Genomic DNA, 6,874 nt, shown 5'->3' with positions numbered 1-6,874 from the left:
TTGCTTTTTTTTTTGGTTTTTTTTTTTTGAGACAGAGTCTTGCTCTGTCACCCCAGCTGCAGTGCAGTGGTGCGATCTCAGCTCACTGCCATCTCCGCCTCCCAGGTTCATGCCATTCTCCTGCCTCAGCCTCCCGAGTAGCTGGGATTACAGGTGCCCGCCACCATGCCTGGCTAATTTTTTGCATTTTTAGTAGAGACAGGGTTTCACCATGTTAGCCAGGATGGTCTCAATCTCCTGACCTCGTGATCTGCCCGCCTCGGCCTCCAAAAATGCTGGGATTACAGGCATGAGGCACCACATCTGGCCGTATCATATTGCTTTTATAAGTTTATAAGTGTATACATTTTAAAAAAAAGATTATGTATTCTCTAAGTGAAATAAGGCTATCACGTTCTGAGAGGTGAAGTGCTTCCAGACACCAGAGCTCCATGTAAGAGCCAAGACACTGGACAGGTTATTCGCATCTCCCTTTTAAAATGATAGATACACATTAAATATTCATTAGTAGCACAGAGTGACACATTGTATTTGTGAAATTATAAAAGGCATCAGGTTCAAGAGAGAGAAGATTTTAGTGCAGTGCAATACCCCTACCACCCTCTGGGACATGAGCAAAAAGAGTGCAGACCAATATTCCTACAGATAGTTCATCTTCAATCCTATATTGTATTAAGTTGGACTGGCAATGAAGGTGAACTTATGTGACACTATCTATCATGTCAGTTTGGTCAGATGATCTCTATTTGACAGACCTAACGTTTCCTTTTTTCTTAAATGGCTTTGCCACATATACTCTATGACAGATTAATTTTAAAGTAACATTTCAGAGAAACTGTATTCATTATGCAGTCTGATAAAATATATGCAGGTTTCAAACCCCGTGACATGGGTTTGTGTCATTAGGGTAGATGGGTGAACAGGAAGCACGAAGAATCCCTGTCTTCACTTTAACAACAATTGTGCTGGATGAATCTATCTGGTGTAATTATTTTGTGTGGTTTTTTGTTTTTTTTTTTTTTGAGACAGAGTTTCGCTCTTGTTGCCCAGGCCAGAGTGCAATGGTGTGATCTCGGCTCACTGCAACCTCTGCCTCCCAGGTTCAAGCAATTCTCCTGCCTCAGCTTCCCAAGTAGCTGGGATTACAGGTATGTACCACTACATCCAGCTAATTTTGTACTTTTAGTAGAGACAGGGTTTCACCATGTTGGTCAGGCTGGTCTCAAACCCCTAACCTCAGGTGATCTGCCTGAATCGGCCTCCCAAAGTGCTGGGACTACAGGCATGAGCCACTGTGCCCGGCCTGATGTAATTATTTTGAAACTCTGGAATTTATTTGAAGGGTTGCAGCTTCCAGGGGAAGACTTGGCTGACATTTAAGAATTAGGACATTCCAAAGCAACCACATATATGGGGGAGTGTAGGAAGGCACCACACATGCTCAGGGAAAGACATGGGCTTAAAAAAAAACCTGAGAAAACCTGAAGTTTACAACTAAGTCTGATTCCCAGCACAAAGACGTCCTACAACAATTTTTGTTAAAAAAAAAAAAAAAAAAGCAAACCTCTGAAGAAAGAAAAGTCAGATTTCTAAAGTTATCATATTATAGATTCAAATGTATAGTTTTCAATAAAAATCACAAAGCATACAAAGAAACAGAAAATTCAAAGTCTCACCATAAAATTTTAAAATGTTTAAAGTTATATTTTATATACATGGGAGCTCAACAATGTGTACACATGGACATAGAGAGTGGAAGATTAGACATTAGAGATTCCAAAAGGTGAGAGGAGGGAGGTGAGGGATGATAAATTACTTATTGTGTATAATGTGCACTATTCAGGGGATGGTTACACTTAAAAGCCCAGACTTCATCACTATGCAATCAGTATATCCATGAAACAAAAATGCACTTGCACACCCTGAATCTATTTTAAAAATTTAAAAATCCAGAAAAATGATGTAATTTGTGACATCAATAAGTGAAAGAGGTAGGGACAGAACTGTATAGAAGCAGACATTTTGTATGCTATTGAAGTGAAGCTGGTAAAAATTCAAATTAGAGTGTTATAACTTTAGGCTGTTAAATGCAATCCCCATGGCAACTCCACAAAGAAAATAGATATAGAACATACACAAAAGGCAATATAAAGAGAATTAAAATGTTTCATTACAAAAAGTCAACTAAACCAAAAGGAAGCAGTAAAGCAAGAAATAAGGAATAAGAAATCTACAAGCCTATAGAAAAAAATAGCAAAATAGCAGAAGTAAGTCCTTTCATATCAGTAATTACTTCAAATATAAATGGATTAAACTCTCCAATCTAAAGACAGAGATTTGCAGAATGAATTTTAAAACCATGATCATCTATATGCTGTCTAAAAGATGACTTTTTAGATTCAAAGATACAAAGAGGTTGAAAGTGAAAGGACAGAAGAAGATATTTCATGCAAATAGTAACCAAAAGAGGATCTATACTAACATCAAATGATATTGACTTTAACTCAAAACCTGTTACAAAAGACAAAAAGGACGTTATATATTGACAAAGGAATCAACTTACCAAAAATATAAACATTTATACATCTAATAACAGACCATCAAAATATATGAAGCAAAAAATTTCAGAAGGATGAAATAGTTCTACAGTAATAGTTGGAGACTTCAATACTCCACTTTTATAAATGAATATGAAAGCGAGACAGAAAATGTCAGTAAATAGAGGACTTGAATACCAACTAGACAATAAACCAACTAGATCTAACAGACATATGCAGAATACTCCAAAAACACAAGAGAATCTACATTTTTCTCAAATGCACATGGGACATTCACAAAGATAAACCGTATGTTAGGCCACAAAACAAGTCTCAATAGATACACAAAGATATACAGCATACAAATTATCTTCTCTGACCACAACAGGATTAAGTTAGAAATAATAACAGAAGAAAACTGGTAAATTTACAAATAGGTGGAAATTAAACACACTTTTAAATGACCAGTGGGTCAAAAAAGAAATCACAGGGGAAATTAGAAAAAACTTAGAGATGAATCAACATACAGAAACTTACGAGATGCAGTAAAAGCAGAGATAAAAGGGAAATTTATAGCTGTAAACATATATTTAGTAAGGAGAAATCTCAAATCAACAACCTAACTTTACAACTTAAGGAACTAGAAAAGCACAAACTAAACTAAAAGCTAGCAGAAAGAGGAAATGACACAGATTAGAGCAAATATAAATAAGGAATAGAAAAAAAAAATAGAGACAATAAATGAAATCCAAAGTAGGTTCTTTGAAAAGATCAACAAAATTGACAAACCTTAGGCTAGCCTGACAAGAAAAAGAGGACTCAAATTACTGAAGTCAGAAATGAAAGTGAAGCCATTGCTACAGATTCTACAAGTAAAAATGACTTTAAGTGAGTACTAGGAACAACTGTACACCAAGAAGTAAGATGATCCAGATGAAATGGACTAATTCTTCGGAACACAAACCTACCAAAACTGAACCATGAAAAGGTAGAAAATCTGAATAGACAGATAACTAATAATAATAACAAAACCTCTCAACAAAGAAAATCCCTGCACCTGATAGCTTCACAGGTAAATTCTACCAAATATTTAAGAAGAACCACCATAAATCCTTCTCAAATGTTTCCAAAAAGTTGAATCAGAAAAAACACTTTCTAACTTATTCTGTGAGGCCAGCATTATCCTGACACCAAAACTAGGCAAAGACACTACAAGAAAAGAAAACTACAGAACAATATACCTTAAGAATATTAATACAAAAATCCCCAAAAATACTAGCAAATTGAATTTAGTGACATTAAAACTAGGATATTATACACTGTGACCAAGTGAGGTTTATTATTGTAATGCAAGGATGGTTCAACATACAAAAATTGATCAGTACACCACATTAATAGAATGAATGGGGAAAACAAACCATAATTATCTCAAATGATGCAGAAAAAGCATTTGACAAAATTCAACATCCTTTTATGATTAAAAAAAATTCAGCAAACTAGGAAAAGAAGGAAGGTACCTCAACATAATAAAAATTATATATGAAAAACCCATAGGTAACATTATATAGTGCTTTGTAGAGACATAAAGTAGAACAGTGGTTCCTGGAGGCTTAGGGAAGAAATAACGAGGAGTTACTGTTTAATGGGTAGAGAATTTCATCCTTGCTCAGGGGCCATGCTAATCTTCTCTGTATCACTTCAATTTTAGTATATGTGTTGCCGAAGTGAGCACAAGGTATAGAATTTCACTTTGAGATAATAAAAAGTTTTGGAGATGGACAGTAGTGATGGTTGCACAATACAAATGCACTTAATGTCACCAAAATAGTTAAAATGGTAAACTGTACATTATATATATTTTATCACAATTTTTAATGCCTGTGACACTAAATCTTTTAAAAATGTATTTGTGTTTTTCTGTTCCACATTTCTTTGGATAGATGTTCTAATCAGTCAGGGGCACTTGTAAAAGAACTATTTTCAAAACAGGATAAAATCGTGACTCTCATACAGATATAAAATGAACATACTCTACAGATTTCATTTATTTCATCATTATGAGGAAACTGGTAAGGTACTACAACTTCACTTCACAGGATAAACACATGATATACTTAAAGTTATAAGTAACAGAAACAAAAACTATTCCCCCATGGGGAAGAGGGACATTGAATGAACCTCCTCCACAAGAATTCTGTGTTCAGCAACAAACAATATTTACGTAATCATGATAATGTAAACATGAACTACCATTTAAAACTCCAATTATAATAGAATTACATTGAAAACATGAGGGGAGGAGGAAGTAAACATGAGCAAAAAGAAAGAAAAATTAAACCTCAAATGTTCAACAGGTGTCAATAGATAATGTATACAATAAATAAGTCAATTTAGCAAAATAACAAATTATTTGGAAACATATAGGTAAATACTAGAAGCAACAACTGAAAATATTGAAAGTTGCTTCTGTGGATCTTCATACATGAGAAAACACAGCACCAGACTTATTTTTAAAAAAGACTTTTAAAAATTTGTTTTAAATATGCTGAAAGAGCTAAATGACAACATGGGAATAGAACTAAAAGAAATAAGAAAAATGATATATTAAAAGTAAGAATATCAACAAAGAGAAAAATTGTAAAAATGAACAAAAAATTCTGGAGATGACATGTACATAACTAAGAGATTGTGCCACTGCACTCCAGCCTGGGTGACAGAGCAAGACTCTGTCTCAGAATAAATTAATAAATAATTTTTAAAAAGTAAATGAATTAAACTACCCCATCAAAAGTTACAGATTGGCAGAAGAGATAAAAATATGTGATCCAAATAGATTCAGTCTACAAGAGAAGCACTTCAGATCTAAGGACACACCTACATTGAAAGTGAAAGGATGCAAAAAGATATCTCATGCAAACAGTAACCCAAAAAAAGAGCAGGGGTGGCCATATTAATACCAGACAAAATAGACTTTAAATCAAAAATGGTTACAAGACACAAAAATCACATGATACATTGATTAAAGTGTCAATTTACCAAGTTATAACACTTGTAAACATACGTGCACCAAATCCCAGAATTCCTAAATCTAAGAAGCAAGCATTGACAGAATAGAGGGAGAAATAGTTCCACACTAATAGTAAGAGACTTCAATATCCCTCTTTCAATAATGGATAGAACAACCAGATACAGGAGAAATAAGAAAATAGAAAACTTGAACAACAACTTTAATTTTATGTGTTAACTTGAGCAGTCACGGTACTCAGATATTTGGTCAAACACTATTCTAGATATTTCTGTGAAGGTATATTTTGGATAGGATTAATGTTTACATCAGTAGACTCTGAGTAAAGCAGATTGCCCTTCATAATGTCAGTGGGTCTCATCCCATCATTGGAAGTCTTTAAGAAAAATACTGACTTCCAATGAAGAAAAGGCAATTCTGCTAGAAAACTCCATTCAGACTTGAAAGTCAACTCTTTTCTAGGTCTCCAGCCTGCCAGACTTCCTTGTAGATTTGGGACTTGCTAACCTCCACATTTGGGCCAGTCAGTTCCTTTAACACATGCACACATGCACATGCATACACACACACACACACACACACACACACACACTCCATCTCTCCCTCTCTCTTTCTCTCTCTCCCTCCCTCTTTCTCTCTCTCTCTCCCTCTCTCTTTCTCTCTCTCTCTCTCTCACTCACATCGTCTGTGACTTAGTCCTGTTTGCCTCCACATTCCTTTGGGGTTTAAAAACATACAGTGCTTATTAAATTGATTTTTCATTGTTGTTATAAGTTTACTACATCTGATTAGAAGAAGTCATAGTTGTTTGTTTAAACAGAGTTTTTGTATATTTTTCCTTAACTCAGAGAACTTACCTTTTTCTGCTTGGATTCTCTGCTCCTGCTGTGCAAATGTGTAAAGGCCTTAGGAGAAAAGCCCATGTGAACCTGTTGCTTCATTCTTGTGCTTCCTTCCCTTTTCTCAGGGACTGTAGCCCCTCAAGCTCTGTCTGCATGAGATTGAGATCTCTGGTCCTTCAGTTGTGTGTGTGTGTGTGTGTGTGTGTGTGTGTGTGTGTGTGTGTGTGTATTTTGTCCAGCTTTCTTTATTGCTGTCCAATGCAAGCTACTCAATGAAAGTGAAATATTTTATCCTGAACTGTTTTAAACCAATGAATATTTTGCCTAGAATTTCAAAAGCAATAATGAGTATTCTTCCAGTCAGAGTATCTTGCCTTTCACTGTTTAGAACTACATTGAATCTTTAATGCATTCTCCTCACAGCTTATTAAAATATCATTGTCTTTTACATTTTGATTTTTGGTGATGGG

The 6,874-nt window shown here is 35.0% G+C and overlaps 1 non-coding gene across 1 annotated transcript; it reads right to left on the bottom strand.

Moving 5' to 3' along the window:
• Nucleotides 1-4,157: 4,157 nt before the first annotated feature.
• On the bottom strand, nt 4,158-4,269 carry LOC123569333 (U6 spliceosomal RNA). The gene has a single exon (XR_006692961.1). It is a non-coding gene; the product is annotated as a U6 spliceosomal RNA (small nuclear RNA).
• Between the last annotated feature and the right edge of the window lie 2,605 nt (nt 4,270-6,874).

Source organism: Macaca fascicularis, chromosome 15 (genome assembly GCF_037993035.2).
Source record: "Macaca fascicularis isolate 582-1 chromosome 15, T2T-MFA8v1.1".
Lineage (NCBI taxonomy): Eukaryota > Metazoa > Chordata > Mammalia > Primates > Cercopithecidae > Macaca > Macaca fascicularis.
This window is presented reverse-complemented; position numbering and strand designations above follow the sequence as displayed.